This window comes from Amaranthus tricolor, chromosome 10, assembly GCF_026212465.1.
Source record: "Amaranthus tricolor cultivar Red isolate AtriRed21 chromosome 10, ASM2621246v1, whole genome shotgun sequence".
NCBI classification, from domain to species: domain Eukaryota; kingdom Viridiplantae; phylum Streptophyta; class Magnoliopsida; order Caryophyllales; family Amaranthaceae; genus Amaranthus; species Amaranthus tricolor.
Window position 1 is genome coordinate 11,688,146 of NC_080056.1, and position 23,797 is coordinate 11,711,942.

Below are 23,797 nucleotides of genomic sequence, written 5' to 3' on the forward strand. Positions count from 1 at the left end.
AAATATTCAAAATACAATTGTATGTACACCTATGCTAAAAACTAGTGCTCATCACCCTCGTCCACCCTTTTTAACTGTGAATGTCTCTTACGCTTCTTACGATAGTAATAGGCGGTCATATGACAATCAGGGAGAGGAGATGATTGATATTGAGATGACTCCGCTCCGTCGTGGGGGTACGTCACATCAATCTCCTCCAAATGAACGCCAGGAGGAGGAGATGATCTTTGGACATCTGTAGATGGCTGTGCCGGCTCAGCGACTTCGGGAATGAAGTGCTGGAACTGTGTCCTTAGGAGTATCCCTTGGGCTATTTCGCACACAGGCTCCTCGTGGGTAGAGCTAATCACAATTGCCACGCCTTGTGCCTGCAATCATTTAAAAGTTAGAATATTTTTATATTATGAGTTCTAGGTAAAATTAAACAATATTGAAAATACTTATAAACTGTGTCATCGTCGGTGCGGCCGGTGCGTACTGAGTGGCGGCGATGATACCTTGTGGTGTCATCTATCGACGAGTGATGGAGAGGAACCACGACATGTAAATCTGGAGTGGTAGTTGCGCCAGCTGCATCGATCTGTGTACCTTGGGCAAGCAGCTCCAAGCGATAATCCCAACGAGCAATATGTAACACCCCTGAATTTCCGACTCCTTATACGAAACCAAAACTACAAAGGATGGGAGGAAATTCGGGTGTTATATTAAAATATAACAAATAAAATAATATTAAACTTTAAGAATTATGAGTAGAAATTCCGGCAGCATCTTTGCTAAAAACCGAACATGTGGTAGAGCAATTAACACACAAAAAAAACATTGAACTAATCTAAGGCATCATTGCCTTTAAAATCTCGTACCACGGCGGAATGATTCATCATCAGCTTCTCAAATCAACATGCCAAGCATGAATCATGGTTCCAGTGTCAACGCTTGCGTTTTAAAAACACTTAACTCTTTAAAACCATACAAAGTTTTAAACTACGCAGCGAAAAACACAAATAAACAAAGGAGGATACAAGGCCTCATAACAAAACGTATACAAACCAGAATTTACAAAAGATAACTAAGAGCTACAAAATCAGAAGATAATGGTGTGACACAGGTTATGCTTCGCCGTCATTACTCTCCCCCAATGCAATGCAATGCAAAACAAGCACCAATACCTACTACGCCTGTCTATGATCCTCTTGCTGCTCAACATTAAACCAAAGGCCAATGTCTCATAGCAGGACTATCACAACAAATCATCAACAATCAAACAGAAACACAAACACACACACGTCAATATCTAACATCAAATATAATAAGGTCAACTTACTAGATAACTGTAACACCCCAGCCCCTGCGTAAGTCTTTCAAGCGCACTTTGGCCTCACTCGTGCGCGCCTGGGAAAACTTCCTAGGAGGTCACCCATCCTGAGCTTGCTCCACACCAAGCATGCTTAACTGTGGAATTCTTAGCAAATAGGCTCCCATGAAAAGAAGATGCACGTTGTTGATATGAGTAATCTGTCAATCCTTTTTCAAGCTAAATACGAGTTATTACACTCACCCCCACTTAGGAATACAACGTCCTCGTTGGACCGTAATTTCAAGATGTTTTCCCCCGCTAGGTGCACTAAACACACAATCATCCACGGTCCCAAGGTTGCTCTGATACCATTTGTAACACCCCGACCCCTCGGACCGCCGGGGACTACTCATGGAGACTGTAAACTAGCCCCACAAACAAACACAAGTCTTTCTAGCACACTTTGGCCTCACTCGTGCGGGCTCGGAAAAACTTCCCAGCAGGTCACCCATCCTAAGATTGCTCTATACCAAGCACGCTTAACTGTGGAGTTCTTAGCAAATGGGCTTCAATGAAAAGAAGATGCACCTTGTTGATATGAGTAGTCTATCAATCCTTTTTCAAGTTAAATACAAGTTATTACAATAATATTATGTTATACAACAACATAAGATGATTACATAGGACACAAGCACAAATGGTAACTGTTTATCATCGGCTAATACTTCTTAATCTCATTACGTCTTTTACAACCCGAACCATGTACTCCGGGTTGAAGGCAAGTCTTTACGCTCCTCTTCTGAAAACATAAACTCTTGTAAAACGCGCGTAGTATCAACTCAACCAAGGCATTAACAGTCTACTTAACACATGACCTTATAGTGCTTGTCTATCCTAAAGTAAGTTTGATCATAGTCTATCTTTGAAATTGGTAACTCCCTTGAGGTAACATAACTTGGGCGCACTTTTCACTAGCATAAGCTATTCTATCAATGAATAAATTTTCTATTAATGAGTAAACGTTCTATCAATGTGTAAGCTTTCTATCAATGAATAAACTTTCTTTCATTGGATCTTTTCTCTACTTCATGGCATAGTGACAACGCCAAGGGAGTTATCGGCCATTCGGCGCCCATGGCAAAGTATGAGCTCATACCACCTCCAGCTGACCCTCTCGGATCCTACCTTCGGGAAAAAATAACACACTGGGGGTACTAATCCAGTGAAGAGACCACCATATTAGGGTTTGCAAAGCCTGCATGGTAACACTTCGGTCAAGGGGCGGTATCATCCACTCGGCGCCCAATGACAAAAGTATGCTCATACCCCCCATACAGTGATCCCGTTGGATCTCATCTAGGGGACTATTAAATCAACTGGACATAATCCAGTTGAGTCACGCCAACTAATCGTAATCTAATGCTTTATCAAATGGGAATAACTCTCGCTTTCTCTAGAGAGTGCCCTGGGATAGTAAAACGCCAAAACCCACTGAGCAACTCAAACAAAATACGAAATTCGCCTATAAAGGAGTCTTTATAACTCCAAGAAATAATCCAATTCTTAAATAAATAAGGGGATAGTCCCCACCTTCTACTAACACTCTCATTATCTAAACTATTCTAGGCGCAAGGATTTCATAATCGATAGCTCTTCATATCAAGTGTGCTCACTAGTACCTCATAGTTTCGATACGATACATATTATCACAATAAACAATAATGTCTTAAGCAAATCGCATATAAGGGTTAGTTACTGCGTGTACGTACCTGTAAGCGTCACTGCACGACCAAAAGTCACAAAAGTCACCCAACAAAAGTTCTACCTTCCTCTTATGAATTGAGCACCTATATAAGTTCGGAGTAGAATTAATAAGTCCACTAACCTACTTTGTCATACCAGCTAAAAGCCAAAGTAACCACTATTACCCATTCAATATGAGTTTCCGATGACTCTAGCACGCACACATTTCATTCAATTCAAGTCATGATCATTAACTCAACAACAACGCAAGTCTTTTCATCCATTTAAAAGTAAAAATATTATGTGAGTTGTTCCTTTACATCCACTAAATCTGAGTTATATCGATTTGCGTTACTTTTTTTTTTAAAAAAAACAATCACACCTGAGTCGTACAATGTTAATATAACACTAATCTAACGATAAGACAAATCTTAAAGTCATCGAATCACAATATCATTCGTTACATTCTCCGAAGCTAGAAAATTACAATCAAGACATCACAACAAGTAACCTTAGCAACCATCAACAATGAGTTTACTCATGACCTTATGTATAACTTTAATAATCCCCTAACAAGAGTATTTGTAATTCAATCAATCAAACCACAACAATTAACAACCATTACTTCCAATTTACAACAAAAATCACTTCTAACTACCGCTACAACGACAATTAATCAACCAAAATAGGCCTTAAAACAACTTGTGAGGTTATTCAAAAATCATTACACCACCAAAATGTAGCATAAAACTATTACTAATCAACTCTAAATCAAATCCTAATTATTTCATATTCAAAGACAACACCTTTAATTATTACTCATAGTAAGATTCACTAAACATAAGGCAAAAATTAACACTTTACTCATAAACTTAATAAAATTCTAATTAGAAACTAGAAAAATTACTTAGAGTAAAGATGAGAGGCTTATAATGGGGGAACTAGAGAAGGTGAAAGTATAGGTGATTGTTGTGGTGGAGGTACAGGTGGAGCATAGAAATGATGGGGCCAAGCCAGCGTAGTTGCTGGTGGGGAAGAGAAGACACAGCCTCTACTATTGGTGGCACACTCCCCGCATGGTGCTGGCGGAGGAGAACCTCAAGTTCACGGGGGAAAAGATGGGAGAAGGTGTGGCTGTGCTGGGGTTGCTAGTGGAAGAAGGTGAATGACGTAGGTGGCGGCGGTGGAGGCGCAACAATGTGGGAGGAGCAAGGAAAAACGTGATTCCTTTGGTAAAGTGAGGGCATGAGAGCTTTAACTTAAAAACCCTAACTCACCTTATATTAGGGTGAATCTTCTAACAAAGCGCAACTAAGGTAACCCACCTTTATGTGCTCACAAATTTTAAAAATTAATTTTAATTCGAACCTCCTTATTTTAATAAACGCAACTTTATAAATATATGTTTAACATTTAATATTCGTACAAGACAAAAGTCTATTAAAACTACTTCGAAAATAATTTAATAAAATTATAAAATCTCCGAAAGTTATTAAAATATTAAATAATGACGTCATAAAATCTCAAAGTGTTACACAATATGTCGCCCGTTGATCTCAGTCCAGTTCTTCGCCCTCTGACCCTTACGTGAGGTGAGATGTAGCTCAATCTCTATGTTGCAAGGTGGCGGGATGCCCTATACCATCCCATATTGGCGCATTACGCGCTCGAGAAGATGTAATTCGACTATGTCGAAGCATATCAATGGTCAGAGGCTCTCCACGCACCCGATTGTATGCCCGAGTGCCGAGGCAACGCAGCATATGCCTTAGCGGGGTACGGGTCCCAACGACACTAAAAGTTAAGAGGAAGTTAATAAATTATGCAATATGCTAGTAGTGAGGTTAAGGAGTCGAGCATTTACCTTGTCAGGGCGAATTAGATCCAGCTGATCGCGATAGAATCCCACACTAGATCCAGTGTGAGCCTTCATGCGTCGATCAAAAGACCACCAAGATCCATGCAAGAGCTCGGGCGATGGAATGACAGGTGAAGCAACTGTACCACTGCCAACAATCCTCATTGGTTGCACAATAAGGATGTGCTCGTAAGCCCAAAGCTATGAAATGTAAACATAATTAATTACATGTAACTATTCAAACATATTAATAAATAAAAATTTGAAGTTAGTATTACCTGGAGAATAATTAGTGGTCTTGCCATCTCCTTCACGTTCTTTTTGGAGGCACCACATAGCCTCTTGTATAGGTGACCCAAGGTTGCAGATGCCTAACTGTATTTCTCAATGTGCTGTTGCATCGAGTAACGTTAAGTATAGCAGTTGTACTTGGCTACTAGTCTTGTCGCCAAACAAGGCAGAACCAATCAGGTATGAGAGATATAACTTCATCAGCACCCTCAGGGAGGTGTGAGAATGTTTGCGCTAGCCACCTACAATACAACCCGCTCCCTCGAACTGCCTCAACGGGAGGTCGCACTCCTAGGACCCTCTCTATGATATCTCGCCAGCTGCAACCAATAGTGGACACGTCATGTCCCACAATGGAAAGCCGTGTGAGTACAACTACATCTAAGAGAGTGATAATAGCCTCTCCCAATGGAAGGTGGAAGGTGCGCGTCTCTTGACGCCAGCGCTCGACTAGAGCCGTGATCATTGCACGATCCACTCTCCCCTAAGTGGCGAGGTTGTAATCATACAACCTCGCTTGCTGTATGTAAGGATTGATCCGTGCGTCAATTTCCCACGGAACAGAGTCAGGATGCCTAGTGTATATAGTGTCTAGGTTAGAGACCTAAGAGCAAAGATAATATATACTATAATCACACGAAATCATTATAACTAAGGCAATTCATTCAATAAATATGAGCTAAACCAATCTAGACATCCCATAGTACACTACTCTTGTGATCTGCCTACATAGTGAGTACACTATGATCGTGAGGGCCAGGAGCTGCTGGATCCATCTCAACTACTATAGAGGAATGTTAGTGATTCAGTTTTATAGTGAAGTAGAGAAGCTTTGTGTTTCTATGAATTGTTAGGGAATTCGAAATTCGAAGTTTTAAACGTTCCATCTCTATGGCTTGCATTTGTAGGTGACATGACGAGGATGCAAGTGCTCTCATTTGCCAAAAGGTTGAAGCAAAGAATTGGGGAGAACTCTAGTGATTGTGAAACAAAAAGGGTAGTTTAGATAGTTGATCGAAAGTGTGAAAGATCATTGTGAAATAATAGGATAGTTTATATTATTGATCGAGGAGATCAGTGTGTTGATTATGTTTTGAAGTTAATATTTTCTATGATGTTGGAGTTCTTTGTGATGCCAGATACTAAATCTACGTGTACAACAACCCTTTAGTTTTGATAGTTTTCATGTTCGCAACTATTCACCATGGCTTTATTCGATGTTTCCGGCTATTCACCATGACTAAAACATGTATAAACAAAGTAAATTTAACTACATTGCAGCTTATAATAACAACATTTATCAGCTTGTAAAACATGCATATATCAGCAACAACCATCAACAACAACCACAAGTACATTTGTAAAATTAGACAACCATCAACAAAAATTACACCATCAACATTCAAGTACATGTGTAAAATTACATACATATTACACATATAATATATCATCAACAAAAATTACACATATTACACTAGTGAAATCAACATTCAAGTACCTTAATTAGCCTATACGACCTTAGGTTGGAAGAGAATCTAAAGGATTGAAGTAATTTGTAAATGTAGAACCTATATTTGTATAAAGATGTCACAAAAACCCTAAAATTCAATAAATAAACGCATAAATTAAAGATAAATTTACCTTAAATCAATCCAAAAATAATGACAGAACACTAAAAATATCTTAAGTTGGGAGAGATTTTGAAGAATTGAAGGAATTAAACTTTTTTAATGGTGGAATTTGGAAGAGAAGTGTCGCTGTTTTTTTAGGGTTTTGAGAATTGGGGAAATGAGGGAATAAAGAAGGCAGTAGCTGATTTTAAGGTCGTATCTGTTTGCTATTAATAACAGCGAACAAAGAGGTTTGGTCAAAAATGGTCAAATTCTTTGTTCGCTGTTAGTAATATCGAATAAAGATCTTGACCATTTTTGACCAAACCTCATTATTCGTTGTTATTAACAGCGAACAGTGCTGAACCTTTGAATTGGGAAAAAAGTACTTATTTTGGAAATAAAGTTTAAAAATTACTTATTTTTTGACTTTTTTTAATATTCTTTTGCTTATTCATTTCAAATTTTCGAAAACTAGAGGTGTAATTATATATTTAGCAGCTTCGTTGGCTCTAATATTGATATTTTGGACTTTGTATACTACCACCTCACTTTTAGTACTTTGTCTGTCTTGTTACAGAGAGTGACATGTGGAAGAAATGTCACTATCAGCCGCACTTTCAAAAGGACGGAGGAGTACATGTGTCCTATTTAGTTGCGTACTTGCCAATGCACTAAACTATCCTTGACATCTCTAATTGTGCATATTTAAAAATTATAATAAGTTGATATTAATTAAATTAATGATGAGATGGTTGAAACAAGTTTTACCTAACTATTTTTATTTTATAAATTTAGAATAAAATACAAATTAAAGTGAATGATAAATACCTAAAAAAAAATAAATAAGACTTTATGTTCTAGTGGTATTGTGTGAGAAATGTTGCAATCAAGTAAATGTTTAGAGTTTTAATTGTTTACGGAGCTCACTAAACTTTGAATGAAGTTACTAGTTGTTTGTGATTTCTCATGAAGTTCTTTGTCATTTGCTCAAATCTAGTGTAATAGTGCAGTAACCCTTTCTAGGATATTAATTACTACCATTTCATTCTTAATGTTATGTTTGGATTTTTTCATAGATATATAAAAGTTAAAATATATGTATATGGTATTTAATTAGATTTGTGTTAATGTATATATTTTAATATATAATTTTTATAATATTTATAAAATGTGTTTATAGATATTGAAATTTAAATTATATTGAAAACTATGCATAAAGTCAATGTAATCAACAAAATACCGATCAAGTACTATTAACCCTAGGGAATGAATGATGATTCATATTTGTGAATTGTGAATTGTGATTTGTGATAATGTTATAAGAGAGTAGCTATTTAGGGATTGTTTGGTTGGGAACAAATAATGTAGTAGAATGGGAAATAATAGAGAGTAAGGGTAAAGATAAGGATTATAGTTATATATTATTTGGTATAACAATATAAGAGAAACACTTAAGACAACAACTACTTAAAAAAAGAAAATTTGTTACTTGACATAAAATAATGGTAACAAAATAAAGATATTCATTTACCTCAAGAAAGGGATTGTGTTAATCTAATATTATACCGAACAAAATATATTAAGTGATGATAATTAAATCCTTTACTTGACATTAAAATGTTCATACCAAACATTATTAAAAGTGACCATTATGCAAAAGATGAATGAAAGAATTTATAAAGTTATTTTGGATGATACAAGTGAGGGACTACTTTGGGATCTTATTCTACTAAAACGATATAAAGTGGAAAATATGCCAAATTTTGTCTTCCATAAGCGAGAGAACATATGCCAAACTTATCTTGTGCTCATATAAACTACATTAAGCGAAGACTTTAAATTTGTACATGTGTCACTATTTATTAAAAATTTCCCTAAAAAAAGAGCATTGATGTTGTCACTAACTCCATAGTTAGTCCTATATTTTAATTAAAAACTAGATATATAAAATTTAAATATATTATATTAAAAAAAACTTTTTTTTAATAATACCTGATATTATAATAATTCAATAATATTTAAAAAAACTTAAATATATAACAATTTCAATTTATACACCTGAACAAGCCTAAATTCCATCTAAACAACGCCAAAAAGTATTATATTTTTTTTACTCTATTTCTTTTTATTTGTCTACTATTGATTTTTGAACAAAAATTTAAAAGAAGAATCTTTACTTATTATGAAACATTACTCATTACTTTAAAAGGAAAAAAGGAAGATCCAATTCATTGTCTTGGAAAGTAAAATCAAAACACTTAGGGAGTGTTTTGTATGGGAAGTGGTAATGGAATACGAAGGAAACCTACGGGAAAAGTTAAGGATTAATATTGTAGTATTTATTATTTAGTATAAGTGAGGGAAACACTTATTTTTGTTTCTCTTTCTAGCTGTTTGGTACATCAAATATGATTGCCACACATCAAAATTCATAAACTGATATTATATCATAATCAAGATTCATATCACAAGTTCGCATTCACTTGACATTTCAATCCAACTACAAATAAAGGTGCAAAAACTGATTAGTAACATATTAAACCAGTAAAATTCCTACGACAAATTTTAAAGAAAACAAATATCACTTTTTTCTCGAAAAGATCAAGAACATATTGTTTCTTGAGATTCGGTTGAGCTTGAAAGATGACACGAAGCTTGTGTTCATCGGCCATATTCCAATTTCACTTAGAATAATAGCCACTTTTAAAGCTTCAGAGGGCGACAACACACGTCTGATTTCATAACCTCTTTCAAGGCATTATTCGCTTTATCTTCAATTTTTTGTTCTCTTTCCTCAAATTTTTCCTATGCACTAGCCATTGTCTCAAGATTAACATTAATATTCTCAAAAAATTTTCCAATATCCGTATTAGCATCATTAAGAGAAAAAACCAACTTATCAACATTATTGTTAATAGCTTTGTTTAATTTCTTGAGCTTAGAATTTTTTTTAAAGTTGAAGTATCACATTATGGTTTGATGGAATGCTTTTTGGAATGCATAGATTGAGTAGTCGAATGAGTTCTTATATCTCCTGTTGCTTTCCCTTTGGCATAAATGTTTCCAAATATGTCGTTTGTAAAGAAAAGATACTCCATATAACCCCTTGACCTTTTTATGTATTTGTTCCAATATGAACATTACATTAAACTTTTCATGACTCCCAATCTTTTGTTTTAATAAATAGATATTCCCAATAGCTTTCTTTTAAGAGCACTTCCGGTCTTTCACTAATGGATTCAAATTTCTTCACCATATCTCTTTATACTTTCCCTCTCATTCACATCATTTTTTGTTTCTAAACTTTCCCTACTCCAGTTTTATCCCATCAATGGAAAATAAAAAATTTCCTTCACCATTTTCTTTCCTACTTTTTCACTTTATCCCACATTATTTTCACTCTCTTCTCTAATTTCTAAATTCTCTTCTGTATATTTAAAATATTAAAAACTAGATATTTATTACATAGTTTATAAATACAATTATGACTGAAAAGGATAAAATATTTTAATAATAAAGACGTAATTCAAAATATTATTCAAAGGCATAGCCCAGCAAATAACAAGCACCTAGTCCAAGAACATGAGGAGAACAAAGATAAGGCAAGCCAAAACCAAGCTCCAACTCAAAGGGAACACAATGGCCTCGTAGATCACTCAGAATACTAAAGCAGCCATCAGAACATCGAAGTCACTGACCAGCAGCATCCTGGCGATCAGGCCACCTAGCACCTTTGCCTGAGGACTAACCCTATGTGTCCAGAGATGAGTCAATCTAGAAAGGGCATCTTTGCACACGGACCTAGCCATCAAGGGCCCAGGACCCTCCTAACGATTCTCACAGAGCCCTGAAAACGCCGCCCAAGGTGCCCCAGTTAGCTGACTAATACGAACAGGCCTCCTGAAGACTTAGGCTTATTTCTGTTTTTCTGTTTTTAAAAAGCTTGTGCTAGTAACGTGTTGTGAACTAGCTGTTAGATGTATAGAAAGCTATAAATAGACCTCTAGGCCTTGTGTATAATCATTCAACTTTGATTAATTCAGATTTCATTTCATTCATTCCAAGTGCATTGCTGAGATTCATTGCTTCCTTCTTCCTTGTGTGTTTGCGTGTGTAAATTCAATCAACCTAAACCAAGAGAGTGTGAAACACTCCAAAATACTAGATTGTGGAACAATCTAGTGTACAACCTTTCTATCCAGTGAGTGGAACTCAGGAGGAAACGCGTGGGAACATCCTGAGTGGTGAGTGAAGCCGGAAGAGGGAGACCCACAGGTTGGCCTGAGAACCAAGAATTGGTTTCTTGGGTAATTTGGTGATCGTAGTGTGTGTTCCAGTGTCAAGCAATCTGTCTCCAAATGAAGGGGCTGATTGTGTGCAAGGTTGTGAGTCCAGAGGACACAATCTTGGTGCATATGGTTAGTTAAAAGTTGAGATTATTTTAGAGAAATTAGTGAAAAATTAAATTATTTTAGATAATTTTTTTTTTGATTTTTTTTGCTTAAGTGTAAAATTATCTATCTATCTATCTATACAATATACTAATGATGAAACGATTAGGACACATGTCCACTTTATAATAAAAATTTTCCGCTCTTTTCATTTTCTTATTAGGAAAATATTGTTTAGCATATTATGTAATATCTTTCTGATTAGATTTGTTTAATTGATTAGTTACAAAAGATTTTAAAACTTTACCTTATTTACTAATTTTTTACCATATACAATCATATAAAATATGTAATATCTTTTAATTACAATGGATAATTATCAAATAACATATTAATTATTTATGTAAATTATTAATTTTCATTAAAATAAATTTGTAATAAGTTAAGAAAAGAAAATAATTTTAAAAGTTTTTCATAGATAATCCTATATATTACTTACATGGCTATATTAAAAAAATCGCATAAATTAAATAGATTACACATTAATTATTTAAGTAAACAACAATTAGTAATTAGGATAAGATATCGGTGAAATAAATTTTCGATGATAATTTTATCACCTATGTTTGACAAGTTTATGATACATAAACACTTGAATTAAGTTATATGTTAATTATTATAGTAAAAAAAAAATATGTTCTTTAGGCTTAAAACTTATTTTAAGGTTTTTCAAAGACATTGAACATTTAAATTACTGTTCTATTATGTTTTTGGGAAATTATCAATGGTACCCCTAAGTTTTTTTTATTATCAATGGTACCCTTGTGTTATTGAGAGTTTTACAACCGTAACCTTTTCTAAATTTTTTCCGTTCAAAATCGTCCAAAACCGTTAGCTTTTTTTTCTTTTTCTTTTATTTTTCAATTTAAAACATTAAAAAAATTAAAAGAAAAAGAAAAAAAGCTAACGGCTTTTGATAATTTTGGACGGAATAAATTAGAAAAGGTTACGGTTGTAAGACGCTCAATAACACAAAGGTACAATTGATAATCGAAAAAACTTAGGGGTACCATGGTAAAGTGCAAAAACTTAAGGATACCATTGATAATTTCCCTATTTTCTATGTTTTTTTTTTATTATTTTATGTATGTACTTATAATCTATATTATTTAGTGTTTAGTACATAATTTTATGATTATGTTTTATATAGTAATATATTAATAATATGTATCTCAATCTAATAGAGTAATAATAATACATTTAAAGTTTTTGAAACAAATTAATTTATACTTTCAATATACTTAAGAAGTTTAGAGTCATATAATAACTTAATTATACATGTAGGATCATTAAAAATAATTCATAAATCGTACTTGGTACGGGAATTTATCTAATTATTACGTATGGGAGTATGTTGAAAGATTTTTTTTTTTTTTTCCAAAAAATCAGTTTGGAATTGTGACTCAGAAGTCACAATTACGGTTCTTTTAAGAAAACATTTGTTTCATATCACGATTTTTCTAATTTTAGAAACCTTTTTACATTGTGAATTACTATTCCGATTAGCAATATTACGTAAAATATAATGTATAGAAATATGTAATTGTTGCTAACAATATGGGTGTTCATAGGTAGGTACTCAAATTTTTTATACAAAAATTAGTGGGTTACCCCAAATTTTGATAGGTGACAAGTCCGACCCACAAGCATGGCTGGATTTAATTAGCTTTTTGCGCCTGTAAGTGAGGGTACATACATTTTAATATATATGATAAAACTATCTAATCTATAATAAAAAATTACATTATGTAAAAATTTTTGCAAAAAACTACCTTGTATAATACAATTCTTTGCAAAACACTACCTTTTAACAGATTTTAACAGTTGACCGTTAAGTTTGGCCTTTGACCGTCACGTGATAGTCACGCGACCCTTAAAAGAGACCTTCTTCTTCATTTGATGAAGCTTCCATGGCTGCAAGTTCTGCTTCTTGCTTCAAAATTGACATTTCCATTTGCATTTGAAGGTTCCTCTAATCATACTAACCCAATCCATTTTCGTATAAATTTGAATGCCATTAAAAACAAAATAAAAAAAAATTATATAAAAGAAGGAAAATTCGAAACACAATTCTTTCTTCACGTCATTTGGTGTTTTACCAAATTCAACATCAAGATTTAAAAGTGTGATTTTGGTATAATTCTTTTTCGGAAATTTGTTTTTATTGTTTGAATTGGATTAACCAACATTTAGATTGTTGTTTGATTGACTATTTTAAACCCAAAAATGCAATTTCATTTTCGTTTTTCAAACCCTAGATTTTTCCCCAATTTGATTGAATTCATGAACTTTGTGAAATTTCTTAATTAATCATTTCTAAACTATAATTTTATGATAGTTATACGTTTTGCCCTTATTTTGGAAATATAATTTGATTGAACATATATATAAATTTGCAGAAATATTAAAGATTGAATTCGGGATTAACCATAAATGATTCTAATTTTTGGGTTACTTACTTAAGAACATCATTGTCCAAATGATGACCGATTTTTACAAGTTAATTGCTTCAGAAAAAAATTAAAATTAAAAGTGAATATTAAAAAATATTCTTATTTGATTTCATTTTCTAAAAAGTTAATTTTTTATAATTTAATTTTATATTTACTTTTATTTTAATTTTCTATGAAAATTGACTTGTAATATAGGTTATAGGGTTACTTTGGTGCATTCTTAAAAAACACCTTATATAGTTAGGATTATTCATATTAAATCAAAAGTTAGGATTAATGTAAGAAAATCAGTAAAAAGTTAAATTATTCTAGGTAATTTTTCTTAATCTTTCTATTTCATCTTTCTTATGCCATTATATTTTTTACTTCATTTTTCATATGTTTTGTTTGATTTTTATTTTATTAATAAATATTTACCTTCATTTGTATTATTTAGTATTATAAATATTTATCTTCATTACAAGCATACCCCGAGTTACATTAGTATTAAAGGTATAGAGTGCACACCATGGATGACTTACTAATGAAGAAGAGAGGTTTTTAGAAGAAAGAAAGAAAGAGCTATTATTATTGATTATTATGAATTACAAAGTACAGGAGCACTTATATGATAAATATCAAGAGACCTAACAAACTTTGCTAAAGGAAAAAAACAAACTGGAAGGCAATAACAGACCACTAGCTGACGTGTACAAAAGAATAACAAACTTAAAGAAAAAGATTTAAGTAATAGAGTCATCTAGAATGGGTTATGTACTGATAGCCTTGCCAATATTATCAATAGCCCCCTTCTCAAACTTGGGTGTATGTCAATGAGGCTTGGAGAGCAGCGGTTTGGACAGTGTGGAGTAGGGATGGTCATGGGGCGGGTCTGGCCAGACCCGGATCCGGACCCTATTATTTTTTTTGGATCCAGACCCGGATCCGGACCCTAAGGGTTTAAAATTTTCAAACCCAGATCCGGACCCTACGGATCTAACGGGTCTAGGGTCCTTAATGGGTCCTTAATGGGTCTTATACAAAGCCTCTTTAATTTGTCAAAATTGAACCTTTTTCGACTCTTTTTGTATTTTTGTAAGCAACTTATTATCGTATTACAAACACTTGTTCGAGTCCATGAAATTCAAATACAAAATAATTAATATAACAATAAATCTAAATTTTTATTCAAATCAAATCAAATGAAGAAAACAATACTACACCAAATTAAATTAATATAAGAGAAAAATAGAGATGAATAAGAGATTAAGAGGGCATACAGTGATACAGACAGTCACATACTTGTTGACATTAATTATCAATCAACCTTATTTTATATATTACAATTGATGTATAAGAAAAATTATATATATAATAAAACAAAAATATACACTTAATCTATTAAATTCATCAATCCAATTAAAAAATAAATTAATAAAACGGTGAGTTCAATACTAATACCAGTAATAATCACCACTTTCTCTTAGAACTTAAAATGGCAGCACTCAATTCTACATCCTACAATACTCTGAAATCTGAATCCTTTCCTGCAAAAATCTAATACTTCAAAACAACACCCAAAATACATTCAAAATGTTCTTATTCCGCCATCTATGTCTCTTAATGTGACTCTAATTAAGACTTCAAACAGAAAAACATGGAAAAAGAAAACTGGTTTGGTGATGTCGTTAATGGCGATGGCTGGAATTACCCAGTACCCAAATTAAAGAAAAATTAAACAAAACCAAAGAAATGGAGTACCTAGAGTCTCGATTGAAGTGGAGAAGACGGCTGACGATGGCGATGGTGATGTCGCAGAGGCGGAGGACTAGAGGACGAGGTTAGAGGAGAAGAGAAGCTAGAAAGAAAAATTAGGGTATTCGAGGCTGCTTGCCTGCTTTACTGGATTTGAGAATGAGAATGCGCCACGCCCACGCCATTCATAAATCATAATATCAGAAATTTAAAATATAAAATTTAAAAGTTTAGGGTCCGGGTCCGGGTCCGGGTCTTCACCTTAGGACCCGGACCCGGACCCGTCAGAAATTTTTTGGATCCAGACCCGGATCCGGATCCGATGGGTCTCAAAAATTAAGACCCAAACCCTTATAAAAGGGGTGGGTCCGGGGCGGGTCCAACAGGGTCCTGGACCCATGACCATTCCTAGTGTGGAGGGAAGAATCTTTGTACAATAGTCGGCAAGTAGCTCTGATGTTGGAACATAGGCGAGGTGAAGCAGACCCTCAAGAACCTTGTCACGTGTAAAGTGGTTATCGATTTCTATATGATTAGTGCGTTCATGAAGAACCGGGTTGTGAGCAATACTAAGAGCGGACTTGTTGTCACAATACAATGTGACAGGTTTGAGTTGAGAAACGCCCAACTCTTCCAGAAGACGTACGACCCAAGTAACTTCGGATGCAGCTGCGGATAATTCTTGATACTCAACTTCAGAGCAAGACTTGGATACAGTCGGTTGTTTTTTAGATTTCCTGGTAATAGCAGAGTCCCCAAACAAAAGAACATAACCAGTAACTGAGTGACGTGTGTCGAGATAGGCACCCCAATCGGAGTCAGAATAAGCATAAAGATGGAGAGAGTCAGAGCCTTGAAGAAGAATGCCTCGATCCAGAGTATGAGCAACACATGTAATAGTATGCATAAGAGCAAAGTAGTGAGCTTCAGAAGGGTACTGCATGTACTGACTCAAAGCTTAGAATTGCATAGGAGATGTCAGGGCGAGTGTGAGTTAGGAAATTTAATTTGCCATTCAAGCTACGATAATGTGTTGGATCATCATATAGAGGAGAGTTGTGTGCTTATAACTTCAAATGTACAGGAAGAGGAGTAGCTACTCCTTTACTTGAAGACAAACCAGCAGCTTGAACAAGATTAGAACCAAAGCGTCGTTGGGACAACATGACGCCTGTAGGAGCATAAGTCACTTCTATGCCAAGGAAAAAATTCAATTTCCCCAAATCTTTAATGTTGAATATGCGGTGGAGATGGTGTTTGAGTCTATGAATGGCAGAGATATCATCACCAGTCAAATTAACATCGTCGACGTAAACAGCAACAATGGTGATCGAAGTAGATACATGTTTGATGAAAAGAGAGTAGTCGTTCTAAGATTGAGTGAAACCTTGACGTGTCAATTCAGTAGTAAGTTTAGCAAACCATTGATGTGAAGCTTGCTTAAGCCCATAAAGGGATTTTTGAGTTTGCAAACGAGATGAGGAGAAGCAGTGAGACCGTCAGGGGGTTTCTTATAAACGTCTTCATAGAGATCTCCATAAACGAACGCATTATTAACGTCTAATTGATACAACGTCCATTTTCTGTGAGTTGCCAGAGCAATGATAGTGCGAATAGTGGTCATGCGGACGACAAGGGATAATGTCTCTTCGTAGTCTACACCAAACTCTTAAGTGTAACCTTTGGCTAATAGGCGAGCCTTGTACCTCTCCAAGGTACCATTTTCTTTAAGCTTAATTTTATACACCCACTTGCAACCAATGGGTTTTTTGCCCGGAGGTAATGGTACCAAGTCCCAAATATTATTGAGTTGAAGAGCATCTAATTCGGCCTCTTTAACCCATTTAGGACATTGAACAGCTTGTTTGTTAGAGTGAGGTTCACTGATAGAAAGGTTTGGAATGAAAGTAGATGTGAAGAGGTTACATACATATTGTTGTAGGTAGGGTGGAGGCTTACATGATCTAGTAGACCTACGAAGGGAAGGAGTAGAAAGGGTAGGTTCTGGGGTACAAATTATAGAGGGGGGGGGGGGGGGGGGGGGCGACTAGTGATGTGTTGTCATCAATGCATGAAGATGTTTTTCATGGGTAGATGGGGTGGCAAAGGGGTAATGTCTGTTGGGTCATGTAAAAAAGGCGTAGTGTTAGGAAGATAAAAAGGTAATGGGGTTGTAGGGTGTGTAGGTTTTAGATGATAGGGAAATATTTTTCATGGAAAAGGATATCCCTGGATACACGAAATTTTTTTGTCTTCAGATTGTATACTTAATATGCCTTTTGAGCAAGTGGGTACCCAACAAAAATGCAAGGATCAGATCTAGCTTGGAATTTCTTTCTTCCTTGTTTCAAAGTGGTCACATAGCATAAACATCCATAGGCCTTTAGAATGGTATGATCTGGTTTAATACCATAAAGCTTCTCATAAGGAGATATATTACCCAAAGATTGTAGAGGCATTCTGTTTATTAGATATGTTGTACTTTGGACAACATCTCCCTAAAAAGAAATGAGCAAATTAGACTGAAACGACAACGCCCTTGCTGTCTCAATGAGATGGCGATGTTTACTCTCCACAACCCCGTTTTGTTGAGGGGTTTCAGGACAACTTTTTTGGTGTAGAATTCCTTTGTCAAGGAATAATTTCAACATATCGCCTTCAAAAAATTCTTTCGCGTTGTCACTACGAATTTTTTTGACATTAGTATCAAATTTATTTTCAACATCTGAAAGAAAATGTCGTAAGGCAGTTACTCATTGATTTTTGGATTTTAGAAGATATAGCCAAGTTGTTCTTGTATAGTCATCTACAATAGTAAGAAACATAGTACAACCATTGTATGTAGGATGAACATAGGGACCCCACAAATCTATATGCAACAATTCAAAAGCATGTCCTGATTTTATCTCACTATTTTTAAAAGACAACCTCCTTTGGCATGTAAGTGGGCATATTGTGCATACTAGAGAATCTTGAACATATGAGATAGGGAGATGAGGATAGATGATTTTTAGTCTTTCGAAGGGTATATGACCATGACGCAAGTGAAACAACTTATTTCATTAATCATGTCAAGGCTAGTAGTAAGATATAACAAGCTATCTTTAGGAGTAGGTGACTCTTTATGCAAGTCTTCATAAGGTCTTTTGTCTTGTGTGTAATATAGTCCCTTCTTGAGTTTACCAAGATGTGAGACCTTTTTCTTGGAATGGTCCTGGAACCAAAAATCAAAAGATAAGAAGGTGAGTACAATATCACTATCATGACAAAGCTTCTGTACCGAAATTAAATTGAAATGGAGTTCGGGTACAAATAACACGTTCTTGAGAATAATGTTGTCACTGAGTTGTACATCTCCCATCATGGTTACTCTTAGTTTGGTTCCATCAGGTTTGGTAACTTCATGTTTGTTACCATCAACATTTTGACAGTGTTGCACAAGTGATCTGTTGCACCACTGTCAATTATCCAATTATTTGAAAAAAATTTTGAAACAAGGCAAATGGTACCTGCTAAGTTCCCAGAGACTATCATATTAGCATCATCAGTAGGTCTAGCTTCCTTCTCTTCTGCATTACTTTCTTTCTTGTTGAGAAAATTAAGCAAATTATTCAATTACTTAGTGGTTAATCCAGTTCCACCAAAATCACCATCATGCTCTTTGTTATCAATTTGGATGTTCGCTGCCATCTTTTTCCCTTTTCCATCTAGATAACCGTGGATCTTGAAACATCTTTGAATAGAGTGTCCCTTAATTTTGAAAAAATCACAAAAATAATTGTTCCTCTTGTTACCTCCACCATTGTAGTTAAGAGTTCTTTTAAATCCATCAACCTTTTCATAACCTTTGTCATAGTTCTTTCCTCTCTCTGTAGTAAATGCCATTGACTCAATTGGTGTAGCAATTTTGGCTATATCCTTGTGTCTTTCTTCCTGCACCAACATTCTATATGCACTTTGAATAGTAGGTAAATCATACATTAATAAGATATTAGTACAGACCTGATTGAACTAGTCATTAAGTCTCATCAAGAAATGTATAAGCCTTTGATCTTGCTGTATCTTCAAGAACTTTTTGGTTAATGCACAAGAACAGCCGTTACAGGTACACATAGTGTAACACCCTGATATTTTTCCGATATATTAAATGATTTGCTAGTAATATTATTATTATTATTATTATTTTTTAGAAGACTATATTATTTATTAAATTATATTAAATTAATTATTTTGTTAGTAGGTTAGATCATGAGACTTCAACTTTTAAGGCAATTTAAACCATTTTAAGTCCAAACCTTTTTCCTAACCTATCTTAATTTCAAAAAAAAAATAAAAAAATAAATGGGAAGTGGAATGGATGGCCGGCCATATGGAGTAAGGATGGGAGATTAGTAACTTCTTAGGAATATTGAAAGGTTAAGGAATTATTGCCTTCCATAAGTATTGCCTTAATTTTCCTTAATTGCCTTATTTCCTTAATCTCTTAATTTTCCTTACATCTTTTCATTCCAATCCATTTGCAAGTAAGAAAAACACTCCCAAAACCCTCAAATTCCCACGCCTAATTCTCCATTGATTCATTAATTTTGGTGTTTTGTTCTTGAGCAATTGTGAGTAATTCTTAATCTAGTTTTTATTTTTTAATTTTAATTTAAATTTCTATGATTTTTATGTGTGTTATTTTATAGTTTATGATTTGTTCATGATTTAAAAATTCATGTGTGAAAGTATGATGTATTTTCTATCTAAATTGATGTATGTTTTTTTTAGGGTTTTGGATATGTTTACATATGTGTGAAGAAATTGTTTGATGGATGATTGAAAATATATATATATATATATAAATGGATGTTCATAGAAAAAAAATGTATGTGGTGTTAGGAATTTATTTATTTTTATTGATTAGTAGAAGGAATTTATAATGTTGGTAAAAAAAAAATATATATGTATATATGTGATGTGTATGTGTGAAAACATTTGTGTAAAAAGAACTATATTGAAAAAAAATATATAATAATAATTCATTAAAATTTATTTTTATGTAAATTTTGTTGTTTAGATTTAATAGGACATAAAGCATTGATATTTATATTTTTGTGATAAAAAAAATGATGGAATGACAAAATCCCGTAGGTTTTGAAAATGGTGAAAAAAATGTGTTTTTAAAACATTTTTGGCTTTGAAATTAAGTTAAAAATACTTATACTATGTTATAAATTATGAAAATTGGTACCCGGGGGTTTTGACGCCTTCTGGACACAACGGTGAAGTCGGATTTTCAATTTGACATTTTTAAGTTGAGTTTCTGGACAGATTGTATAGGCTGTCCTGTTTTGTGTATTTATCATGTTATAGTATGAGATAGATGTTCATGATTGTGTGTAGTATTCTAGGTATGGATGTGATTGAATATGTGTATGTTGGATGATTTGAGGAAAATGTGTATGTGTGCTTATTTCCCGAATACGATTGAACCTTGTAGGAAGTCGATTCGTGACCGGAAATTGATAAAGACGCTTGTGAGTTGGTTATCTTGCTTAAGGTATGTACACGCAGCGTGGTTCGCATTAGTCCGATATATCATATAATAATGATATACAAAAGTAAAGCATGGATATATAGTACGAATAATGTTATCTTTCGAATCAATAATTTTTATACATTGTTTTGATAAGCAGAGGTAGTATGACCTCACTAACTTTAAAGTGGACGTAGTATGACGTCAATTGGTGGAAAAGAATTACTCGCGGTATATGAGGGCATTATGAGCCACCGCGGGGGTATGCATACTTAACCATAGGCACCGAAGTAAGGCGAGTGTCTATGGTAGAGACTTGCTTAGGGGTTAGCTCCCCCTAATGTATTGTCTCACTTATGGAGTTTGGAGTGTACCGGCAGTATGGCTGGATAGTACAGCAGTATGGCTGACTAACCTTTACATGAAAATAATTATTCTTAATAAGCATGATCGAAGCATAAGGTTCTGTGAATCGTCAGCTAATAAATTAAAACTTTCTCTTGTGTTTTTATTTATTTGGTATGCGACGTTTGCTGACGTGTACTTTTGGTCTTAACGACCCTGCGATGATGTTGTTACCTATCTGGGCAATGACTAGCAGTAAGTTAAGTTGCAGGTCTGGGAAGTGAGGATTGTCCCTTGAAGAAATAAATTACTAGGATAGAGAAGTCTTGATAAGAACTTCAAATTTTAGTTTAAAGAACATTTGGTTTTTATGAGGCGATTTTCGTTCACAAGTTGTAATAAGTAGATTTAACTTTTCGTTCTTATCCGCTGCTAAGAATTTCTTATTATCTAGTAGTTCGTAATAACGCTATTAGAACTCGATCCGCACGTTTTCCTTAACTTCAAAACCGTTTTAAACTGTTTTCTAACATCCCGGTTTGACTCGGATTATAGTTGTCTCGTTTTTAAAAGGTCGTCTTCTCTTTTCGTACGACCCGAGTTATTCCGAGATGTTACAACTGGTATCAGAGCGGGAGTTTTATTTAGTGTTATTTATCTGTACCGATAGGCTAACGTAGAAAAAAAAAATTTGACGAGAGAAAAGGGGTAGACATTAAGGGGATATGATGTGTTGTGCTTGGTGTCTTCAAGTATGATGTCATGGATAACTTTGATATGTGCATGATAGGATTTCTGTGCTTATATCTCTGATGCTCTGAATTATCTATCTTTGTCTTATCTTAGAAAATTAATTGTCTTGTTTTCTTTCTTTGTGAGTCAGGAAGTTCGATTATTACTTTCTTTCATGGATAAAGGAAAAAGACCGGCCGAGGAGGGAAGTATTACCCGAGAGGAACCCTGGAGAGCTTTAGTTAATGCCCCAGCCTGGGCAGAAATAGAGGCTCTGGGAATTTGGGATAGAAAAAAGGGAGAAAGTGATTTAGATTACACACGACGAATGGAAATGATCTACAAAAGGTCCAAACAAGTGTATGAAAGAATAATGGAAGAGCAGATGATTGCACTGAAAGAGAGGAGTGACCAGTTTCACCTAGAGCTTGACAGAAGGGTAAGAGCAGTGCAAACTGAGGGTCGGGACGGAGTTGACGTTCCAGAGTCTAGTGGAGCAAGGAGAGATAGTAATGAGGAGGATGTTCCCGTAGTAAACCCGAACTCAGTGTCATTTATAATCTTCGACGAGTTGGATTTCGAGAAGGATCCCGAGGAGGATCCAGAAGAGGACCCGGAGGAGGACCCCGATGAGGACCCAGAAGAAGAATTTGAGGAGGATTTCGAAGAAAATTCTGATGAGGAGCAGGGAGAATTTATGGAGGAGGATTCTTTAGGAGTGGTAGAAGAGCCTGATGAGGAAAACATAGGGGATGGATATAATGCTGATGAGGAGGGGGAACTAGCTGATAGAGATGGAATGTTGAGTGATAATGATAGCGGAGTAATTATTCTAGGGGGTTGGCCAGTTAGGCGAGAGGATCTCATGAGTGAGGAAGAAAGGGAGATAATGATGTGGGAGGAGGAACCACCTGAGCCAATAATTGTAGAGCTTTCTGATTCCGTAGCGCGACTTACTACGAGTGATTCCTTATCTGTAGGAACCCCTTATGATTCCGATAGCGCGTCTAGCGATGACTCTGGTGATGCTGATTTTGACCCTGATCAATACATGGAGGATCGGGACCGTATGGATGCGTCACCTTTATTTTCCTGATTGTTTTTACTTTATTTGATTATGCATGTGTACGAGTTCGTATGTTTAGTTCCTTAGTAGAATAAATTGTGAATTATTCTGTTGGTTAAGTGAATTAGTTGGTTATCTCGTACTTTTGTAGTATTTGAACAATGATTATGTGGGAATTTATACCCAAGTATTCTTTTAGATTGGAACTATATAGTATTATTGTTTTGAATTTGAAATTTTGTTTTAAAAGTCTAAACATTAGTAAGAAGAATCGACTCAGTATTGTATTTATGGAAAAATGAATAGATTCGATTATAGACTCATTGTTCAACCCTTTTTCCTTTAGGGCTACTACCTTGTTTAACCTAATGCAGTATACCTGCCATCATGCCACCCTTTTTGAAAAGGTCCGTGCCAAGAGGAAACTCTGATCGCGTGCTTCGAAATCTAGTTTAGGCCCTAGCTGGCGCAAGGAATCTGAGACCGAAATCTTCGGAGGAAAAGGCTTCGTCAATTAGTAAGAGAATAGCCTAGAGTAAACCCTCGACTTATAGTGGAAAAGGTGAACCTTCTATGTTGGAAAACTGGCTGAGAGAATTTGACAAGCTTTTTAGTGTGGTGAGATGTCCTGCTGAGCTTATGGTTGACCAAGCCGCGTTTTTCCTAGTGGAAGACGCTGACTATTGGTGGACGCATAGT

The 23,797-nt window shown here is 34.9% G+C and overlaps 1 long non-coding RNA gene across 1 annotated transcript; it reads right to left on the bottom strand.

Annotated features, from left to right (window-relative positions):
• Window positions 1-12,884: 12,884 nt before the first annotated feature.
• LOC130825056 (uncharacterized) lies at window positions 12,885-15,603 on the bottom strand. Its single transcript, XR_009046832.1, has 2 exons — window positions 15,444-15,603; window positions 12,885-13,231 (listed from the first exon to the last, which is right to left on the bottom strand). It is a non-coding gene; the product is annotated as an uncharacterized LOC130825056 (long non-coding RNA).
• Between the last annotated feature and the right edge of the window lie 8,194 nt (window positions 15,604-23,797).